This window comes from Aedes albopictus, chromosome 3 (assembly GCF_035046485.1).
Source record: "Aedes albopictus strain Foshan chromosome 3, AalbF5, whole genome shotgun sequence".
NCBI classification, from domain to species: Eukaryota; Metazoa; Arthropoda; class Insecta; order Diptera; family Culicidae; genus Aedes; species Aedes albopictus.
The window spans coordinates 333,682,847-333,707,755 of record NC_085138.1 but is presented as its reverse complement, the minus strand read 5'-3'; positions in this window follow the sequence as shown (position 1 = coordinate 333,707,755).

The window sequence follows — 24,909 nt, the reverse complement described above, 5'->3', positions numbered from 1 at the left end:
AAAGTCCACTGTGACTCTTTTACACAAAGTTGTTTACGATATCGAGAAGGCATTCGCTCAAAAGCAATCCTGCTTGGGTGTTTTCTTAGATATCGAGGGTGCCTTTGACAACGTGCCTTTCGATGCCATATTGGAAGCCGCACGGGGTCATGGTATATCTCCAATGATTTCCAATTGGATTCACCAAATGCTCAAAAACCGACATCTCTTCTCGACATTGCGTCAAGCGGCCTTCGGGCAATGCCGGCGAACCTTTGGTACAACTTGGGGTCTAAAACCCAAGTATATCAAATGGATCTACACAACTGTTGTTCGGCCAATATTGGCCTATGGATGTCTTGTGTGGTGGCAAAAGGGCGAAGTGAGAACGGTCCAATCAAAGTTAGGCCATCTCCAAAGGATGTGCTTAATGGTGATGTCTGGAGCGTTCTCTTCAACTCCCACGGCTGCGCTCGAAGTTCTCTTTGACGTTGCCCCACTACACATTCATCTCAAACAAGAAGCACTTTCTTGCACTTTCCGCCTATGGGTACTCGGTTTACTAGAGAAAACTCCTGTGAACCGCAGTTCAACACACACCTCGTTGTTTCCACTTTTGGTGAATTGGGACAAAGTTGTCCTTGCTCCAAGTGATCTTACAATTGCTTGTAATTTTCCATATAGGACATTTTCCACGAAATTCCCTTCCCGGGAAGAGTGGACATCTGGTTATCTGGAGAGAAGTATTTCAGACGGCATCGTATGTTACACTGATGGCTCCCTCCTCGAAGGTCGAGCAGGTGCTGGTGTTTATTCTCGTGAGCTAAGGCTGTATCAGTCTTATTCACTTGGCAGACACTGCACCGTTTTTCAGGCCGAAATCTTTGCTCTTATGTGCGGAGTGCAATCTGCACTTCAGCAGCACGTAATGGCTATTAAAGCACTTGCTTCGGCCAACTCCAGGTCGAAGATAGTTATCGCTTGTCGAATTCAAATTGAGGAGCTGAATTCAGCAAACGCTGTTCACCTTGTATGGGTACCTGGCCATTCTTCCATCGCTGGAAATGAATTGGCTGATGAGTTAGCTCGCACTGGAGCATCACATGACTTCATTGGCCCTGAGCCAGCTATTTCGGTATCCAAGTGTTGGGTGAAGCTTCGGATTGATACCTGGGCTGCCACTCAGCACAAACAATACTGGAATAGTTTGGAGTCATGTCGTCAAACCAAATTGTATAGTGCTGAGCCATCTCTACGGGTGGCGAAGTATCTAACTAATCTGTCTAAGCAGAATTGCAGCATGCTGGTCAAAGCATTGACTGGCCACTGCCGACTCAGTTATCACATGGCGAATATTCAGCAAGCTGATTCATTTGCATGTGATAGCTGTGAATCCGATTATGGAACTTCGTATCATTTAATATGTAACTGTCCAGTTTTTGCGCAACTGCCTTTCCGAGTACTCGGGAAACACTTATTAAGTGAAACTGACTTCAGAAACCTGAATCTTCAGGACGTTCTGTTGTTCTTGACCCGCTGTAGTAAAGAGCTATAGGCTCTCTTTACGCTTTATGCATTATCACAGTGCCCTTCTCAGGGCGCTGTTCGAACCCATTGTGGCACGCTTATGCGTTATTACAGTGTCCTTTTCAGGACGCTATGTGAACCCATTGTGGTACGCTTTTGCGAGTATGACGATCCTATTCCCTTACCTGTCCTTTCCCATGTCCTATCCTTTTTCCTTCCCTTCTCCGTCAGGTAAATGATGAATAGGCTCGTGTTCATGGCGATGGCACAAATTTCCCGAATGGAGGAGAACGTGCCTCTTGAGCCGACCTACTGATACCTGATACCTGATGGCTGTTTGTCTCCAGCTCCGCACTCTGCGTAGGGTCCGCAGATCGTCCACCACTTGGCCGAGCCATCTAGCTCGCCGCGCTCCACATCTTCTTGTACCGGTCGGATGACTCTCGAGAACCATTTTAGTTGGGTTGCTATCCGACATTCTAATGACGTGACCCTCCCACCGTAACCTCCCGATTTTCGCGGTATGGACGATGGTTAGTTCTCTCAGCAGCTAATGCAGCTCGTGGTTCATTCGCCTTCTCCAAGTCCCGTCTTCTATCTGTACTCCGCCGTAGATGGTACGCAACACCTTCGGTTCGAAAACTCCAAGGGAGCGTTGGTCCACTGCACGTAGGGTCCATGCTTCGTGCACATAGAGAACTACCGGTCCAATCAGCGCTTTGTAGATAGTTAACTTCGTGATCGGCGAACTTTATTCGATCGTGGAGTTCTGCGGAGTCCAAAGTAAGCACGATTTCCTGCCACAATGCGCCTCTGAATTTATCTGCTGGTGTCGTTGTCGTCGGTCACCAGTGAGCCCAAGCACACGAATTCTTCAAACGCCTCGATTTCATCACCGTTGATTTAAATTCGGGGTGGCGGGTGCGGTGATTCCTCCCTAGAGCCCTTTGCCATCACGTACTTTGGCTTCGACACATTAAAGACTAATTCGATTCGCCTGGTTTCATTCTTTAGTCGGATGTACGTTTCCGCCATCGTCTCAAATTTGCGAGCGGTAATATCAATATCATCAGCGAAACCAAGGAGCTGAACGGAATTCGTGAAAATCGTCCTACTCGTGTTTATCCCCGTTCTCCAAATTACACCCTTTAAAGCAAAGTTGAAAAGCAAGCACGAAAGACTAACACCTTGCCGTAACCCTATTCGGGATTCGAAGTGACTCGAGAGTGTTCCTGATACTCGGACTACGCACAACACTCGATCCATCGTTGCCTTGATCAATCGTATCAGTTTATCTGGGAATCCGTATTCGTGCATAATCTGCCATAGCTATTCTCGATCGATTGTATCACAGGCAGATTTGAAGTCGATGAACTAGTGATGTGTGGGCACGTTGTATTCGCGGCATTTCTGCAACACCTGGCGGATGGCGAACAACTGGCCCGTTGTAGCGCGTTCACCCATAACTCCAGCCTGATATTGTCCCACGAACTCCCTTGCAATCGGTGATAGACGGCGGCATAAAGTTTGAGAGAGTATCTTGTAGGCAGCGCTCAGTAGTGTGATCGCGCGATAGCTCCCGCAATCCAACTTTTTGTCATCCCTTTTTGATACCTTCCATCCATTCCTCCGGTAATACTTCCTCCCCCATGTCTGGGTAAGGGGCTGTCCATAAACCACGTGGTCATGAGAGGGGGGGGGGGGGGGGGGGGTTCGGCCAATGACCATTTTGTATGGACAAATAAAAATTTTTGTATGGACCAATGACCACGCGGGGGGGGGGGGGGGGGGTTGAAAAGTCCAAAAAAAATGACCACGTGGTTTATGGACAGCCCCTAATGACCCAGTGTAGTGCTCTCACCAGTGGTTCTCCACCGTATTTCAAAAGCTCGCTTGGTAGTTGATCTACTCCAGCGGCTTTGTTATACTGGTACACTTAGCACACACGTATTATTCTTAATGTACATCATTATCGCGATTCGGATTCAACGGCTTGAGAGAAAACGTTCTCACATTTCTTCGCAATCACACCTATCACCACAAAAATGCAATCAAATCTACGGTTGTCATTCCATCCAAAGAACGAGATTCATAGCTATCCTCCTTATTTTTCCCTCCGAAAAGCACCCCGATAACACCAATCAATCTTCTTATCTAACCAGTCTCATAAATAAATTCCATACCGAGACAGATGGAAAAAATAACCCTATTATTCTAAACCTTTATGAATCCATCAAAAAGTGACATCCATCCGTTCCGGAATCGGTTACCGTGCAGAAATCCCCTTGTGTCTGTCCGCCACCCGTCACGAACATCCATCCAGCTCAACTCCGGTAGCTTCGAAAATTGCCAACATTCCTTCAATTTCACCGAAATTTCTCCCATATCACAGGCAACCCCACACAACAGTCAGGCGTCCACAGTCCAAGTGCATGTAGTGCTGCTGCTGCTGCTTGCGCGCGCTACGCCACATGACACGCAAACACACCAACCTCAATCAAGCTCCGATTACTCTGTGGAAAGGATGACGACGACGCCCTTGGACGGATGAAACCAACTTTCTTTTCGTTCTTCATGTTTATATGTTTTTGATAGATTAAGTCAAATACATGCCCCCTTCGGTTGGATACCACCCTAACGGTTGCGTACACGGAGAAATTATTCATTAAGATGTTTCGGTAAGTATTGAGTAGATATTTTTAGATATGGTCAATCGGTTCAACTGAAATTTGAGGGAAGGTTTCACTGTTTTCCTGTGACACTCATCGAGATGCAGAGGGTTTTACAATATTGAACTTTGGCTATGAGCTTCATATGTTTTTTTTTGCAAAAACACGAAGAGATTTTCTTCCAGTGTGGCAGACCTGAAAGATTTCAACGCCACAGAAAAATGTTCCAACGAGAGGAAAAGTGTCTGTCTTGTTTCCTTCGAGGAAATCGTTTTCCTCTGCCCCTCAGCAGCCACACGTGTACCTCACTCATTGCTGCTGGAAGTAAACTGGCTGATGTCGTCGTCGTCGTTGTCGCCTCGTGGATGGGCTTCGGAAAGTGTGGCGTCCTACTGTGATTTCTCGCTCGGATAGTTGTCTTTTTGCCGTGAGTGCGGAGACGCCTTATTCAACAATCACAGCTGGAAACGGGTGGGAGAGCGACACGGGGTGGTTCCGCGGGATGAGGAGGAGGAAATTTATTACAATTTATTTTGATAGGAAAATGACAAGTGCCATCTCAGTTGTTTGGAATTTTATTGCATGCGTTTCAATAGATAAACTGAAATGTGTATGAAAAACCCAGATTAATCCACCTAGCGGTGATAGTGCCTTTCTCGTAGAATACGTTCTCTAGCTCCTGCAACATAGAAGCTTGAACTTGTAATAGTTATAGCAATTAGATTTTTTAAGGGTGTACCAAAAATTTACAATAAAATGGGGTATCTTTGATAGTTTTTCAGCAAATTTTCCTAATATTTTCCCATGTGACAGTATTTTCAATAATAACATACATATTTTCAAAAACTTTTGTTCGGTGCAAAACCATCTGTCAAAGTAACGCTTCGATTGTTAATAAAGGAAAGTGCGTGCGCTGCTTTCGTAAGCTCTGTAAAAGTGATCTTTAGTTTGAAAATGGTTCGAAATGGTATCGCCACCAGAACAAAGGTAAAATTTGCGTTCCTAATGTGGAAACTAATGTGATTGCAGCTAATTAAAGCTAATTTCAGACAAAATTTAAGTAACTCATTATTGTTGCGTGAAAATCACGCAATTATGGGTGACTGTTTGTGTAGCATACAGAAACCCCACAATTTATGAATCGGCAAAAATGACCACAGTTTATGGATCACTCATTTGATCAACATGGTGATTTATAAATAGTGTACACAATTAAGTTTATTCATCGGTGTGGGGTCACTGTATATTGGGGACTACGAAGGTGATGATTTTGTTTGCGGTTTTCTGTGAGAAAGTGAAGGAGGGAAGATTTTTTGCTTTTTTTTCACTCATACTCCCATAAGAAACCCCGTAGGAACAAAGAGTGTTTCCCGGCTCATCAACCTTCGTAGTCCCCAGTGTAATTGAAAGTTCTGCGTCATAGACATTGCATACTTTTAGGCGTTTATCGGTGGTGTGGGTGGATGAAGATTTGGTCCCAATTTTGAAAAATTGATTTCAAATCATGAAAACACGCTTCGTTAAGAGATTTTAAACCAGCTTTAGATTCTACTATAGTTGATCTAACGAGAATAAGTGATCATTCATTAACAAAATAGACAAAACTTGAGTAACTAAATAAATAATAGACAACAAGTTGACCCATAATTGTTACACAGCCAATTTTGGCCCATTAATGTAGTTTTCATTATTCATCAACTTTTTAGTAATTTTCATCACTTAAAGTGAGTTTTACAAGCAGATTTTTATATAAAACAATAAAAAGGAGTTTCAATGATAAGAATGTAAAATAAAGTTAGTGTTGTTTCTGTATGAAAATCGATTATGAAAAGATTGCTTCTTGAGTAGGTACCTAACCCATAATTGTGCTATGAGCGTAACTTAATGAATCAATTTTGAAAAAATGAACTATCCCATCCATATTCGAAAGCTCGAAAATCGTTACCATCATCTTATATAAGAATAGTAGTTTGAGCATGACGCTGAGGAAGGTGATTCAGTCCCAAAACAAAATTTTTGGTCCTTTTTATACAGTAATCAAAAACATTCAATATTGAGGAAAATGAAAAATTTGATGAAAAATTAACCTAAAAATAAATGACGGGAGCGAAAATTTTCACTCTCATCAACAAGCGCGGCACACTACGAAAGTGATCCTTCTTAACCCTCGAACAGTCGCGTCTTCAGTCACCCTCAGCGACACCACGCTCACGCTGTGTACCACAAATGTGTTTTTTTTTTCATGGTGCGTGTACTCAGTACACGACGCGACCGTAGTCCGTAACTGGGAATGATGAAATATACGATTTATTAAAAGAAGGTTTTCAATTCCCTAAAAGTTTGCCTACCTTAAGGCGTTATTAGTTTAGACGGTTTTAATACTACAGTGACAAAAAAGCACATAATTTGTATGACTTTGGACAGCATAGTCGAAATCAGGGATATCGATTTAGTACACCCAGCGAATAAACTAACGAAATTCATCAAAACACCTTATGAACTTTTGTTATATCTAAATATTATGGAAGCCATAAGAATAGTAATCCGGGGTCAAATTGATCACCTTAAAACAACTTTTGCGGATAGCATCAGTGACAATTCAAATATTTCACAATTCAAAGAATTTCTGTAAAACCAGTACCTAGTGGATCTCCATGGAACCATGTGACAGAATTTTGTTCAAAAATTTAAACTTTAAGTTAAATAGCTCTAAAAATCAAAAAAATTGAAATGCCACTTTGGGGCGAAATTGATCAGTATACAATTAAGCATCGGTTGGAAAGGAAAATATCCTTCTTCGCTTAATTTTGCTCTTCTAAAACCGAATAACGCGTTTAAAATCTTACAACTAATTAATTTAATACTTAAATGCAAAATTAAATTTTGAAATTTACCCTTTAACGCCTAAAGGTAGGCAATTTAATTTGAAGTAAGTGATTTCTATAACAATAAATGACTATTTCATCATAAAACAAACTTTTTTTTAATTATTTAATGTTCTGATTAGCTACATAACTTCCCAACCAAGGCTCCACAAAAATGTTAAAACATAGAATTTACGAAAAGTTCTATTGGCAATCGATTGTTTAGTAGCAATGACCACAGCCAAATGAGAAATACATTGCAAATTCCTAAAAAAAATAAGGCAAAACAAACTTTTTTCTAAAAAAATAAAAGTTTACACTCATCTCTAGACATCTACGAACCAGATGACGTAAAAAGTTTAAGATCATTACGACGCTTAACAGTTCCTAGTATGAAATTATAATGTAGTACCCGAATGATCAATTTCATTCCGCTGATCAATTTGACCCCAGTTTACGGTACCTCATGAAAATTCATTGTGTTGATTATGACAAACTTCATAAAATAAGACTTATGAAAAGTGTAAAAAACTTAAAATGAAGCATACTGGAAATGATCCATGAACATTTCATGAGGTCGGTCAAGCCAATCAATGTTACCCCGCTAATCAAAAAATCTGTTGGCAACTGGGTTCATATGAGAGGGAACAAAACGCAGACAACAAGCGTTTGTTGGACGATGATCAACTTTTTTGCCATGGTAAATTGGAATCATTTTTATGCTGGTCATTACCGCAAGCCGTCTTTCAGTTAGTTTTCACAACAAAACTAATTTCAGTGTAAAGGGTTAGTTGTAAATTGGGTCAATTATAAAATTGACAGTATTTATCTGTTGAATTGAAGCGAAACTCAGTCTGCACAAATTTAGTGGCGATGTATATATTTAAAATGATCCTGCAGAATAGTCCATTTCACGAGCCGTTTTTATGAATGAAATTTTGGCAGGAGATAGCGTCCAAACCCGTGAAAATCGATATCAACATCAACATTGTTGTCACTTCGTAAAATGGCTCATAGTAATTTCAACCGCAAGCCGTTATTCAGTGTAGGAAAACAAAACTATTTCTGAGTAAGTTCAACCCAGTGACTGAGTAGAAATTTTCCTCGGTAGGTGATAATTAGAACCTGACAAATGTACATTTATTCGTTAAGTGGTAGGTAAGTTAATCGCCAAGATGTATGCAACACACGAACCATTAAATATATTAATATGTTCGAGACGTTTATAGATTACGTCACATTGAAATTTTCCATTTTAAATCACTTTTCTCCCTCTACGTCAACATTTTAACATTTTCATCTCCAAAATGTGTGCATGGATTATTACACTTTGTGAGTACCTCTTAAAGCGTGTCGTGATTCACGATTGTTCCCTTGCCTTAGCGAAGCACACGCTTAAAAATGTTACATTAATATGTGTACTATACGTAACGTGTAAACTTGCCAAAAATTTTACTCAGTTTCTGAGTTGGTCTCACTCAGAAATCGAAAAATCCTTTGTTTTCTTGCTCAGTTTCCATTAATGGTGGGACAACTCATTGGCAACGGGTTGTCCCACTTTCAGCTGAAACGAGTAAGAAAAATAATCGATTTTTCGATTTCTGAGTAAAATTATCTCAGCCACTGAGTAGATCTTTTTCTTGGTGTACTAACTAGAACCAGGTAAGCGGTAAGTTAGTCGCCGAGATGTATGCAGCACACGACCCATTGAATGTACTAATGTGTTTGGGACGTTCTCAAATTACGTTACATAAAAATTGTCCTATTTCAACCCCTTTTTCCCTTGCAATCAAACTTTTTGCATTGTATCTCCAAAACATGTATCGGGATTATCACATTTTGCACATACTGACGTGATTTATGATCGCTCCTTTACCTGTTACAACGCACACGCTTAAAAAATGCTACATCAAAAGGTGTACAATAATTCACTACTTTTCGAGCTTAAAATAGATCTTCAAAACCACTCCGTTGAATATGCAACTTAAATTTACTACATCTACTGTTGGGCTACAGTAGAAAATGGTTTTCGCTACAACTTTGTCAACCTAAAACAATCAAGTTAAATTCACAGCTCAGATGAATTATTTTAGGGTCCTCGATAAGCGTTCGTGTCTAGACTTGGATAATGGGAACGTGGGAATGAGAAGCATTTATTTTGTGGTACCTCACAAACTTTTTCAAATATCTCTGGAATGGCTTGAAATATCCAAACCAAATTCAATAGCGTTCAACTACAACCTATTCCCTATCAAATAAAACATGTTGCGGCTCAATCGATTGACATTTACTAGGAAAAACATAAGCTCATTTCTTTACTTAGCATTATTAGCACACTTATACACACATGCGGACGGACATTTGCTCAGTTCGTCGAGCTGTGTCGATTGATATATGAGACGTGATAATCTGAGCTTTCAATCAAAAAATGATATTTGGAATGAAATGATAGCCTTTCGGTACAACTTTGTTGTACGAGAAAGGCAGAAATACCAAAAAACGCAAAAACAAGTAGGGCTTTCATACCTTACTAGGTTGTTTGTTTTTAAGATTTTGGCACATTTTTTTGGTAATTTGTTTATTCGTGTGTAACGTGTACTAATTAGAACCCGGTAAGCGGTAAGTTAATCGCCGAGATGTATGCAGCACAAGACCCAGGAAATATACTAATATGTTTGGGACGTCCTCAAATTACGTTACTAAAAATTGTCTATTTTCAACCCCCTTTTTTTGCAGTCAAACTTTTTGCATTGTTTCTCTAAAACATGTGTCGGAATTATCACATTTTGCAGATATCCCCCAAAATGTCACGTAATTTATGGTCGCTCCTTTACCTTACCTTACAACGCACACGCTTAAAAAATGCTACATCAAAAGGTGTACAATTCACTACTTTTCGAGCTTGAAATATAACTTCAAAACCACTCCGTTGAATATGCAACTTAAATTTACTACATCTACTGTTGGGCTATAGCAGAAAATGGTTTTTGTTACAACTTTGTCAATCAAAAATAATATGAGTTAAATTCACAACTCAGGTAAATTATTTTAGGGTGTCCAAGAAGCGTTCGTGTCTAGGCTTCGAAAATGGGAACGTGGGAATTAAAAATATTTATTTGTGGAAGTTCGCAAAGTTTTTTAAATATCTTTGAAATGGCTTGAAATATCCAAACCAAATTCAATAGCGTTCAACTACAACCTATTGCCTATCGAATGAAACTTGTTGCGGCACAATCAATTGACATTTACTAGGAAAAACTTAGGCTCATTTCTTTGATCTATTATTAGCACACACATACACACACACATACACACACACATACACACACACATACACACACACATACACACACACATACGGACGGACATTTGCTCAGTTCGTCGAGCTGTGTCGATTGATATATAAGACTTGATAATCTGAGCTTTCTATCAAAAATTGATTTTTGGAGTGAAATGATGATTGTGCGATATTTGCCAGAAAACCGTTCGCCAGAAAACCATTCGCCAGAATGACAAACGCCAGAAAACCATTTGCCAGAGTGTACCATTTGCCAGAATACTATTTGCCCGAAAGTACCATTTGCCAGAATGTACCAATCCCCAGAATTTAATATTAAATATTAAATTCTGGGGATTGTACATTCTGGCAAATGGTACTTTCGGGCAAATAGAAATTTTCTCTATTTTCTAAGAATTAATTTCAGTCCATTAACATAAAAAATATCGTCAGTTTCAATCTTTTACAATAATTTGATATGTTCACTGCTAGGATGATCTCTTGGTTTGTTTCGATAAAGGACGACTAGGGCTAGAACAACAAAAACTACTGGAAATGATTCACCGATAGTTTTTAAGCAAAGAGAAAATCGATGAAGAGAAATCGATCATTACAGATACGCCTGTATAATACTAAGCGCGAGACTTCGATGTAACTAGGCTATGAGCCATATTACGAGACGTTTTGGATCAGCTGATCACTCATTTCATGAATGAAAATTTGATAGGAGGTCGCGTCCAAGCCCGTGAGTGTGAATATCAATATCAACACTGTTGTCGTTCCGTAAAACAGACTATAAGTGCATAGGTCTACAAACATCTGGTATGGTGAAAATACAGCTGACCGAAGTACATTAGGCCGATTGGTCAATGGATAGAATAATGATCACGAATCGCTATTCAGTGATTATGGAACAGGAATCGGGACGGTTTCTTAAATTTGTTCGGTTTTCCAATAACTAGCTGATACTTCTACAATATTATTATTTCAGTATTGTTTTACCACAATCAACAAATAATGTCAAAATCTAGTCTTACTAACTAAGAAGAACAGCCTATGTTTAAAAGAAAGCAAAATTCACTAGTTGAACATCAACGGTTTCGAAGCAAAACACTATTTTTCTACAATTAAACTATTCTCTCCCCAAGTAACCATGGCCTTTTTACGTGCAGATATACGATGTATTTAGAGCAATCATTACTTTACAAGCAACCTTAAGGTTGATTTGAAGTGGATATGGTCAATTATAGAATCAAATTAATATAACACTGTTATAATCTTAGTTCAGTCGCATAATTGCCATTTCCACTTTAAATCAACCTTAAATGTTCATGTAAAGTAATGATTGTTCTAAATACACCGTATATCTGCATGCAATAAGGCTTCAGCACCGTGGTTACTTGGCTAGTTCAAATAGTGAATTTTTCCTTCTTCTAAACACAGGATGTTCTTTCTAATTTCATTGTAAGACTAGTTTTTGGCATAAATTGTTGATTATGTTAGAACCATAAAGCAATATTGGTATTGCGGGACTAATAGTTTAATTATTGAAAAAAAAAATAACAGATCTTAAACCCGTTTATTGTTCCTATATTTAAAAGAAGTGATCAACAATTCCGGGTAATTTTGCAGTTTGGCACAAACATGATCTCTTTAATGTTATTGTTATTGTCAAAAATAAGCTTAAAAAATTACTTTCAATTGAAAGCAGGGAATCTTTGAAAAATATAAGTAAAACCAAATATTTCATATCAGTAAAAGCTGGGAAGAACATTCTATGTGTTGAAGAAAGGAAAATCTTTAATGAGTACTGCTCAAATTCCGCCAAAATAAAATTTGATCAATTGGATCCACATCATGATCAACTTGTCCACAAGACAAATTTGTGGAAATGTTCTAATTGAAAAAATAAGCTGTTGTGCGCAATGAAATATTTGAATAACATCGATGATTTAATGTATTGTGAAGTTTGAAAGGTCTAAGTTCACATCATTGTTTTGTTTCACAGTGATTTGCCCTTCTTCAAACTATAGGCTTTTCTTTAAAAGTTACTCTAAAATCATTTCTTGTTTGCTCTTACATCAGTTCCGGTAATTTATTTAACTTTCGCATATAATAAATTTGAAAAAAAAAATTACATTTTTACAATCGTTATTGTGGGCTAATCGATCCCAAACAAATAAAATACACGATTTATTTTTCAATAAGAATTTTTTAAATTATCATTAGATTGGGAACACTTCTGGATTGAGAACTATGGAAAATTTCTGGGAAATGGTACTTTCTGGGGAATGGTACATTCTGGCAAATGGTTTTCTGGGAAATGGTTCTTTCTGGCAAACGGTTTTCTGGGAAATGGTATTTTCTGGCAAATGTCTTTCTGGCCAATGGCATTCTGGCGAATGGTTTTCTGGCAAATATCGCACAATCGAAATGATAGCCTTTCGGTACAACTTTGTTGTACGAGAAAGGCAAAAAATCAAGCATAGCATCGTGGCACAGGAAGCACTCGGTGATTCATCGTGGACCGACTAGATAAAGATGGAATAAAGGGAGGAGAGTGAGGAATGAACAAAACGGAAGTAGCAACTCGTCACCCTCGGCAACTAATAGAAGAAAGAATCCGGTGAGGGTGGTATTCAGGATTCATTGCACAATCTGAGCCGCCCAGCTGTGCGCTGCTGAAAAATGTATGTGGCATCTTCGTCAAAATTAGAGATATATGTGTTATACCTTTGATATATATGATCGTTGGCAAAGCTGACAATTTTGACAGTATTGATTTTGAAATTTGTCCCGAAATTCATGAAGAAAATTCGGGCAGAATTTCTGACGTTATTCTTGCAGTAATTCCTGGAGAAATTCCTGGAGGAATTTCTAGGGAAATTTTCGGAGTAATCCCTGGAAAAGTTCCTGGATGAAATTCAGGAGGACTTTCTGGAGGAATTCTTGAAGTGATCCCTATAAGAATTCCTGAAGGAATTTCTGGCCAAAGTCCTGGACAAAATCCTGGAGCAATTCCTGGTGAAATACTTGGAATAATTCCTGGACGAATGCTTGAAGATATTTATGGAAGATTTTAAGAAATGCCTGGAGGAAATCCAAGAGGAATGCGTGAAGAAATGCCTGGATGAGAAATTCCTGAAAAATTCTCCGAAGAAATCCTGAAGAAATTTCTGATTCCTAGTGGAATACTTGAAGGAACGCCTAGAGGACTTGCTGATGGAATCTCTGGAAGAGTTGCTGGAGGTAATTCAGGAGGACTTTCTAGAGGAATTGCAGGGGGGATTCCTGGAAGAATTCTTGGAGGAATTATAGCCGAATTTCTGGAAAAATTCCTGGAGGAATTCCTGGAGAAATATCAGGAATAACTTTTGGACAAATGCTTGGAGATATTTCCCGAGAATTAAAGTGCCCCACACAATGCATACGTTTGCGTGTGCGTGACAGTAGTTTGACACATTTCCTATGGGAAAACTTTCAAAAAAACGCAAACCTCGACGGAACGGACGCTATGTGCTCCAGGCTTAAGAAATGCCTGAAGGAAATCTCGGAAGAATGCGTAAAGGAATGCCTAGAATAGAAATTCCTGGAGGAATTTCAAATTCATGGAGGAATGCCTAGCGGAATTCCTGGGGGAATCTCTGGAGGAACTCCTGGAGAAATTCCTGAAAGATTTGCTGGAGGAAATTCAGGAGGACTTTCAAGAGGAATTCCTGGAAGAACTCCTGGTGGAATTTCTGGCCTAATTTCTGGAGGAACTCCTGAAGGAATTACAAGAAGAATTCCCGTATAACATCCTGGAGGAATTCCTAGAAAAGTGCCTGAAATAATTCCTGGACGAATGCTTGGGGAAATTCCAAGAGGATTCTCTTAAGATATCCCTGGAGTAATTCCTGTAGGAATGCGTGAAGGAATGCAGGGAAGAGGAATTTCTGCTTTAACTCCTTCATAAATTCTGTGATGAATCCCTATAAAATTTAGAGGAATTCTCCTTGGATAAATTACTGGAGGAATCTTCAGAAAATTCCTGCAAAAATCTGTAGGCGAATTCCAGGAGGATTACCTACAGGAATTCTCGAAGAAATCCCTGAGAGAATTCTCAGAGGAAACCCTTGAAGAATTCCCAGGAGAATCCATAGAGGAATCCCATGAAAAAATCGTGAAGAAGTCCCCGATGGAGTTTCTAAGAACAAATGCAAGAGGATGTACTGAAGAAATTGCTGAAAAAGTTCTTGAGGAAATCCTGAAAAATCCCCAAATCCGATTTTCATTTATTTAGTATTACATCAAATTAAAGAATAAACTGAATCAACAATATTTCTCCAGACTGACAGACAGACAGACAGACAGACAGACAGACAGACAGACAGACAGACAGACAGACAGACAGACAGACAGACAGACAGACAGACAGACAGACAGACAGACAGACAGACAGACAGACAGACAGACAGACAGACAGACAGACAGACAGACAGACAGACAGACAGACAGACAGACAGACAGACAGACAGACAGACAGACAGACAGACAGACAGACAGACAGACAGACAGACAGACAGACAGACAGACAGACAGACAGACAGACAGACAGACAGACAGACAGACAGACAGACAGACAGACAGACAGACAGACAGACAGACAGACAGACAGACAGACAGACAGACAGACAGACAGACAGACAGACAGACAGACAGACAGACAGACAGACAGACAGACAGACAGACAGACAGACAGACAGACAGACAGACAGACAGACAGACAGACAGACAGACAGACAGACAGACAGACAGACAGACAGACAGACAGACAGACAGACAGACAGACAGACAGACAGACAGACAGACAGACAGACAGACAGACAGACAGACAGACAGACAGACAGACAGACAGACAGACAGACAGACAGACAGACAGACAGACAGACAGACAGACAGACAGACAGACAGACAGACAGACAGACAGACAGACAGACAGACAGACAGACAGACAGACAGACAGACAGACAGACAGACAGACAGACAGACAGACAGACAGACAGACAGACAGACAGACAGACAGACAGACAGACAGACAGACAGACAGACAGACAGACAGACAGACAGACAGACAGACAGACAGACAGACAGACAGACAGACAGACAGACAGACAGACAGACAGACAGACAGACAGACAGACAGACAGACAGACAGACAGACAGACAGACAGACAGACAGACAGACAGACAGACAGACAGACAGACAGACAGACAGACAGACAGACAGACAGACAGACAGACAGACAGACAGACAGACAGACAGACAGACAGACAGACAGACAGACAGACAGACAGACAGACAGACAGACAGACAGACAGACAGACAGACAGACAGACAGACAGACAGACAGACAGACAGACAGACAGACAGACAGACAGACAGACAGACAGACAGACAGACAGACAGACAGACAGACAGACAGACAGACAGACAGACAGACAGACAGACAGACAGACAGACAGACAGACAGACAGACAGACAGACAGACAGACAGACAGACAGACAGACAGACAGACAGACAGACAGACAGACAGACAGACAGACAGACAGACAGACAGACAGACAGACAGACAGACAGACAGACAGACAGACAGACAGACAGACAGACAGACAGACAGACAGACAGACAGACAGACAGACAGACAGACAGACAGACAGACAGACAGACAGACAGACAGACAGACAGACAGACAGACAGACAGACAGACAGACAGACAGACAGACAGACAGACAGACAGACAGACAGACAGACAGACAGACAGACAGACAGACAGACAGACAGACAGACAGACAGACAGACAGACAGACAGACAGACAGACAGACAGACAGACAGACAGACAGACAGACAGACAGACAGACAGACAGACAGACAGACAGACAGACAGACAGACAGACAGACAGACAGACAGACAGACAGACAGACAGACAGACAGACAGACAGACAGACAGACAGACAGACAGACAGACAGACAGACAGACAGACAGACAGACAGACAGACAGACAGACAGACAGACAGACAGACAGACAGACAGACAGACAGACAGACAGACAGACAGACAGACAGACAGACAGACAGACAGACAGACAGACAGACAGACAGACAGACAGACAGACAGACAGACAGACAGACAGACAGACAGACAGACAGACAGACAGACAGACAGACAGACAGACAGACAGACAGACAGACAGACAGACAGACAGACAGACAGACAGACAGACAGACAGACAGACAGACAGACAGACAGACAGACAGACAGACAGACAGACAGACAGACAGACAGACAGACAGACAGACAGACAGACAGACAGACAGACAGACAGACAGACAGACAGACAGACAGACAGACAGACAGACAGACAGACAGACAGACAGACAGACAGACAGACAGACAGACAGACAGACAGACAGACAGACAGACAGACAGACAGACAGACAGACAGACAGACAGACAGACAGACAGACAGACAGACAGACAGACAGACAGACAGACAGACAGACAGACAGACAGACAGACAGACAGACAGACAGACAGACAGACAGACAGACAGACAGACAGACAGACAGACAGACAGACAGACAGACAGACAGACAGACAGACAGACAGACAGACAGACAGACAGACAGACAGACAGACAGACAGACAGACAGACAGACAGACAGACAGACAGACAGACAGACAGACAGACAGACAGACAGACAGACAGACAGACAGACAGACAGACAGACAGACAGACAGACAGACAGACAGACAGACAGACAGACAGACAGACAGACAGACAGACAGACAGACAGACAGACAGACAGACAGACAGACAGACAGACAGACAGACAGACAGACAGACAGACAGACAGACAGACAGACAGACAGACAATAATAAGGGAAACTATTACATATAGGGATATCGGGGAATGGATGAACTCCTATAGGAGTTTTGTTGAGCATGTTGAAGGAATCTCTAGTAAATTTCCCATATGGATAACTGGAAGATTTTTTTGCAGAAATAGTTTGAATAATTTCAATTAGAATTATTGAACCAATCTTCAGCGAAGTTCGCGAAATGGAGGAAAAATCTGCAGAAGATCTCTGGTGAAACTCCTTTGGAATTAAGACTTTAAATCCCTTTGTATCCCATGTCACATCAGTACCAAAATTGAGCAAAATTTAAGTCCAGCCCTGCTTCATGCATCCTCAAACCTTCGGTTGTCTTCCGCCCAACCGACAGCCAGCCCAGAGGCAAGTGACATTGCGAAATAAAGAAAACGTGCTCGATTCCATGCATGTCGTAACAACCGACGCCTTATTGTTCTAGCTGAGCTGCTGCTGCTGCTGCTGCTGCTGCTGTGTACCCATGTACATTTGACGGGATGAGCCTGGAAATATAAAATAAATCTCATCTCGGGCCCGGGCGGCAGGCGACAACATCCGCCGTGGAAAAAATCATGACAACGGAATCGTTGCCGCCGGGAATCAGGGAAAAAATATTCTATCGCAAAGATAATAAAACTGACGATGACGAATGTGAAGACAATTTGAAGAGATGTTGTCAACATTTTACACCCAACAACGAACGAACGACGATGACGAACGCATGAACTCCTGATGCTAGTTCCGGCCGAATGTGCTTCGCGTGAAAGGGGGTGTTGTTATCTAGTGAGGCTTGTGCAGTTTCCGTTGCCGTGCTTTGCGAAATGAAACTAATCCATCTTTCACGCTCGTTTTGATTGTTGCTGGCTGTTTTCGGGGAAGGTTTTAGATGGTTGGTTGCCGAATGATCGCTTCCCAACGAGGGCGCAAACATTAGTTTGGCTCGCTATCTGCGCAATTCAGGCCATCCAAAACTTGATTGCACGCAGTCACACACCCATACAGGGGCAAATATTTGCCGACAGGAATTGGACGATATTTTTCATTGCAATCTCGGCGGTTGCGGAAAAATCGGCCACCAGGGAATTGGACTAGTTGGACTGGAATCCGGGGGGATACGGTTTGTTGGGGGAGAGTGATAAATCTGTGCCTATATGTACGATAGAACAAATTTGTGGCCATCATTAATTGGAATAACATTTATTTGATAAATTTGGATAATATTTTTGCGTTGCAAATTGATGACCGCAGTATGATTTATCATCGGCTAGTGATTGCAGGTCAACATTGAGTGTCATTTATTTATCAACTTTTTCTGTGCTGGTGCTAATACCTCACTAAGGTCGTTTTCAGCGGTCGGGTTCTATTCCAAATTCTGACATTTGAATAGACCAAATCGATACTTTAGATCTCCACCGGGGCGTTCCAAATTCACTTTTCGAACAGTCCCGGTCTAAATAAAAGGGAGCTGTTCTACGCCTTGTTCCATTTCGCACACGATTTGGAACGAGAATAGAATCAGCCCGTTCTATTTTTTGACGTTTGTGTTTTGTTGTTGTTTTTTGTCGTTGTTTGCTCGGTCGTCGGTTGTTCCGGTGAAGAAAATGCCCGCGATTTTAATTTATTCGGAGTGAGAAGTGGAGCATATTTAAAAGATTCGCGTTCTTGAACGCGACATAATAAAAAAAAACTGATTGTGGTGCTCAATAGCTTGGAAACTTCAGCTGGTTCGGTCACTTGGGAGCCGGAACGCACATCTACACCCCCACTCTGCTCTGCTTCTGTCGTCAGGCAATACATGCTTTCCCGGTTCCCGAACGGCATGCAAAGGAGCGGATTTATTATCTTGGCGTATTGAGTTGGCTGGTATGTATTATATAGTTGTTGTGCAAGTGCACTACATGTCCCAAGTAACAAGTCAACCATCTGGCGACAGGCAATCCACAGGATCGTTACCTGGGGCCTGCCTTGGCGTAGAATTGCCACCCTCAACTATTTTGAGCAACTAAAAAGCTGAAGGATCCTGGATGCAATGCCCCGTTTCATACTGTCCAGGACAATTTAATGATGGATGTGCTTACGTATACACGCTAACGCCGCTCAGCACTAAAGTGCATAATTTCCAGACTACACCAAAAATGTGTAACCCTTGCACATTTACAAAATCAGCTCCAGTGTCCACAAAATTGTTAAAATCGCAAAAATTTTTGTACGCCAATCTAGGTAGGATTACTAGTGACCTTGGAAAACAAAAAAAAATCAACATTTCGCATCTAGAAGAGTGTACGAGCTGTTTTTTTGAGAATGTGTAACTGCTACACATTTTTGTGTGGTCTGGAAATTATGCACTTATGAGTAGGTCTTACACATTTAAGTGCTGAATAGTTGTAGCGTGTACGAATGGTCCCATATAGCCGATACGGTAAGCGCAGAACCTGCTGGTGAAAACCATGGTACATTTTAGGTGAATCGTGATTGTTTTTATAATGAATAAACATATTCGTGTAGAAATTTCTAGATAAATTAAAAAATTCTTGCAAGCAACCATCCAAGTTGTCCTTCGGGAATCCCCCTGGAAAATCCCCCCAAAGGGTCCGGTCCGCAAATAGTCCTCTACATGATTGACCTATTGCACACGTGCAGCTCGTGGTACATTCACCTTCTCGAAGTCGCAATGCAACACTTTCCGGTCGAAAACTCGACGGTGACCAATGGCGGAGCAGCCTGATATACTCCCGAAATTTCTTCAAAGGTAGCACGAAAATATCTGCAAGAGTTTCCACGCCAGCGTGGTTTGTTTCTATAGTTTTTTTTTATGATTTTATCGAGATATCTTTGGAATTTTCTCTGGAAGGAAGTTTCTTTTTATCAATTTCTCCAGTAGTTCCACGGGAATAGCACTTGGAGTTTCCCATGAAATTCTTTCAGGAGTTCCCCATGGAATTCATCCAGGTGTTCTCTACGGTATTCTTCCAGGAGTTCCCCAGGAATTCCTTTTGGAATTTCCCGAGAATCCTCCAGGGAGAATTCCGAAGTTCCTCAGGAGTTTCCCATGGAATTCTTGTAGGAGTTCTTCATGGAGTTGATGGAGAATCCCTCAAGGGGTCCTCCAATTCTTGCAGGAGTTCTCCGGGAATGTCTCCAGGATTTCCCCTAGAATTCCTATCGAAGTTTCTCTGGGAATCCCCAGGAGTTTATCGGGATTTCACCTTGAAGTTCCCCAGGAATTCCGCTGGGAGTTTCTTGGGAATTCCTTAAGGAGCTGATGGAGAATTCCTCGAGAAGTTCCCTAGGAATTATTTGAGGATTTCCCCTGAACTTCACCAGGAGATTGTCGGGAATTCCCCCAGAAGTTCCCTAGGATATCCCGGAAATTCGTTCAGAAACTACCCGAGAATACCTCCAAGAGTTCCTCGGGCATTCCTCCAGGAGTTTCCCATGAAATTCCTTCTGGAGTTCCCCGGGCATTAAGGTAAGACTTCCACGGGAAATATTCCAAGAGTTTTCCGGGAATTCATCCAGGTTTTCCTCTGGAACCCCTCCAGGATTTCCCTGGAATTCCTCTAGGAGTTTCTCGGTAATCCCTGAACAAGTTCCCCGGAAATTCCCCCAGGAGTTCCCGGAGAATTCTTCCAGGAAAATCCTGGGAATTTTTCCAGAAAATTCCTGAGAATTCTTACAAGAAATTCCCGAGAATTCCTGTTGGAGTTCACCTAGAATCCCGAGCAGAAGGGCATACCTTACAAATACCTTGCGAAGAGCAACATGTGCTCTAATACCTAAAATGGTTGTTGCTGCGTTATTCTACGAAATGTTATGAGAACATCACAATAACAGAGCAGAGTTTGGTATTGATGTAGTATTTGTTGTTTTACCAGTGAACATAACCGAAGAACAAGATATGCTATTACATCATGAAGTCATCGAACAAATGAAACATTTAATAATAAGAAATGTTATTAGTTTGTTATTCAATAACTTTGGAATAACAAATAGAGCACTTGAAATTTTAGGTATGCACTTATTATTGAAATATCAAGACTTGTTATTTTCTAGGTGTTACTTATACAAAACTTTGGTATTCATTTTTGTTATTTTGCCTCTCATTACCACCTAATGAAGGGCATGTCAAGGTATGTGTTGAATTTTTATTCAACGGAACTTCCGAAATTGTGATTCTCCGACACGGAATGAATGAATACTCGTGATCCGATGATAACAGGGAGAATATAATTTTCCTAAAAATAACATTGAATACATGTTGCATCAATTAGTAATATATCCTACAATTTACATTGTTGTTTTTCATGCAACGTGTAGATGGTTTTGGAAACCCCTGTACAAATTCATAGGACCGTAGTGTGTTTGCTCAAAGAAGTTCATTGATTATGGCTGAATACTATCACTTCTACTCACGTTTAGTTCCTTTCGTGCAATTCGTAGGCAAGCGATGAGCGGATGTTTGGCCTGGTAGTCGTAGCTATGATATAGTTTAGGAGGTAGATAAATGAACATATAAAGAAACTACATTTCATATTTTCTCACCGGTTCTTAAGTTCAGTTATGGTAGCGCGCCGATATTCGCCGTTCTAAGACCGTTTTGGCATAGGATACAGTCTATCACAACCCGAGCAGGAATGAATAACTGACACACAACTGGAGCATACCAAAGTCAGGTATCATACCAAAACCAGGTATTGTTCGGTTGTCCAGGTATTGAAAATAACTTATTTTGGTATTTTGTAGGTATTGATAGAATACCTCAACGAGTCATTATTTTGGTTTTGAGGACTGATTGAGGTATTATTCAATTATGGAAAAATCACTATTTGTATGGAAAAATCACCGATTATTATTTAGGTATTACCATACCTGAAGTAATTATTCGCGTGTTATGCACAGGAAACACATCAGTTATTATTTTAGGTATTTTACCTCTTATGCAGGGCTTCTTAATACCTCATTCAGGTTGTAGGTATTCGGTTTTCCATACCTGAGTTTGTTATTCTTCAGCTATTTTCTCCTGCTCGGGAATATCAACAATCAGAATATATTCTATTTACTTTATAATGTGTCTTCTTACCGGTGATATGGAAGAAAGAATAGCTCCCGTTTGTTTTGCACGTAAATGATTGCCTATTTATAAGAACGGTAATTTAGTTTAAGTGGATAAGTTTTAGAAGTTTACGCTTACCTCAAATGAATCTCATGCACTTGCACTGTATGAAATTTAAACAACTAAACTTAACGTAATTTGCAGTAGAATTTTACTATTAAATTATTGATATCAAGCAACAAAGGTACTGCCTTTAATAGAATCCAGTTGGCTTTTCCTCGATCTTATCTTCTTATCAACTAATATTTTCATCTGTTATGGTACTCATCGCGTGGTAGCGAGAGCCTCTTTTCTAGCGTTTCACTCATCGTGGATTAAGGTCTAGACGTACGGCGCACTGATGCGATATCAGCTAACAGTATGGTAGTATTTAAGATAAATACCTTGATATGTTATTCACTTGTTATTTTCTTCTGCTCGGGATTCCTCCATGATTTCCCTTGGAGTTCCTCCAGGATTTCCCTTGCAATTCCTCCAGGATTTTCCTTGGAATTCCTTCAGGAGTTCTCCTGGAATTCTTCCAGGAGTTTCTCTGGAATTCTTCCAGAGTTTCCCCTGGAATTTCTCCAAGATTTTCCCAGAAATTTCTCCATGATTTTCCCTGGAATTACTACAAGATTTCCCCTGGAATTCCTACAAAATTTCTCCTGGAATTCCCCCAAGATTTCTCCTGGAATCCCTCGAGAGTTTCCCCTGGAATTCCTCCAGGATTTTTTCCAGGAATTTGTCTAGGGTACCCCCTGAAATTACTGGAGTTTCTCGAAAGTTCCGCATGAGTTCTCCGGAAATTCCCCCAGGATTTCCCCTAGACTTTTTCTAGGAGCTTGCCGGAAATTCCACCAGAAGTTTATCGAAAATTTTCCCAAAAGTTTCCCAGGATTTCCTTCAGGATCTCCCGGAAATTCCTCCAGAAATTTCCCTCCAGGAGTTCTCCATAGAATTTCTTCTGGAGTTCCCCGGACATTTCTCTAGAACGTTCTCAGGAATTCGTCACGGAGATCCAATGGAATTCCTCCAGAAATTCCCCTGGAATTCTTCGGGAGTTCCCCAGGATTTGTTCCAGATGTTGTCCAGGACTTCCTCCAGGATTTCCCCTGGAATTCCTCCAAGAGTCCCCGAGAATTTTTCGAGGAAATCCTGGGAAATCTCTCAGGAAGTTCCCGAGAATTCCTCTAGCAGTTCACCTAGAATTCCTGCAGGATTTCCCTTGGAACTCCTCCTGGACTTGCCCTGGAATTCCCCCCGGATTTTCCTAGAATTTCTCCAGAATTTCCACTAGAATGCCTCCAAGATTTCTCCTTGAATTCTTTTCGGAGTTCCCCAGGTGTTTATCGGGAATTCAACCAGGAGTTATTCAAAAAATTCCTCTAGGAGTTCGTGCTAGAATTCCTCTAGAACTTCATCCGGAAATTGCTCCATGAGTCCTTCCAGGAATTCCTCAATTATTAGCTTTAAGAAATCCTGTAGAAGTCCCTCCAGGAATTTATTTAAGAGTTTCTCCAAGAACTCCTTAATGAACTCTTTCAGGAATTTTATAGGATTTTTTTCCACGAATTCCTGTAGGAGTTCATTCCGGAATTCTTATAAGTGTTCGTGCAAGAATTCCTCCAGTAGTTCCTTCAGGAGTTCCTCTAGGAGTTCCTTCGGGAAATCATCTCGGGGATTCTCCGGGAATTCTTCTTGGGGTTTCCTCGGGAATGCCTCTGGGAGATGTCTCAGGAAATCCTCCAGGAGTTCCTCCGGAAATTTCTCAAATAGTTTCTCCGGAAATTTATCAAGTAGTTCCTTCGGAAATTTCTCAAGTAGTTCCTCAGCAAACTCCTTTACGGGTTCAGGCTGAAATTTCGATAGGAAATTCTCCAGGAATTCCACTAAGAGTTATTCCAAAAAAATCCTCTAGAAGTTCTACCGATAATTGTTCAAAGAGATTCTTCAAGAATTTTGTCTAGAAGTTCCTCTGGGAATTTTTTTTTGAGTTTCTCCTGGAATTCTTCTAGCAGTTCCTGTGGGAATTTTTCTCCAGTAGTTTTCTGCGGGAAGAAATTCTCCAAGGAATTCCTCTAGGAGTTCATCCAAGAACTCGGCTATGAGTTCCTCCGGGAATTCTTGTAGGAACTAATACGTGACTTTCTTGAGTTCTTCCAGGAGTTTCTTCAAGAATCTCTGTAAGAGTTCCTCTGGGATTTTCTTCTAGGAATTCTTTAAAGAATTCTTCGAACAGTTCCTCAGGAAATAGTGCGTTCAGAAATGTCTGTAGAGTTGTATTGGAAGTTAACCCAGAAGTTCCTCTGGAAATACCTGTGGTTAGCTCTGCGAATGTCACAGGAAATTCCATAGAAGAATACCCGGAGGAACTCCTAGAGGAATTCCTGGAGGTACTCCTACAGGAATTTCGGAGGGATTCTTAGATCAAATTTCCGAAGGAACTACTGATGATTTTTTTGCAGGAACTCTTAGAACAAGTCCTCACGAAATTCTCTGGGATTATCCGGGGATTCTTTCGAGAACTCCTCCCAGGATTACTCCAGCAATTCGTCTAGAAATTCCTCCAGGAATAACTTCA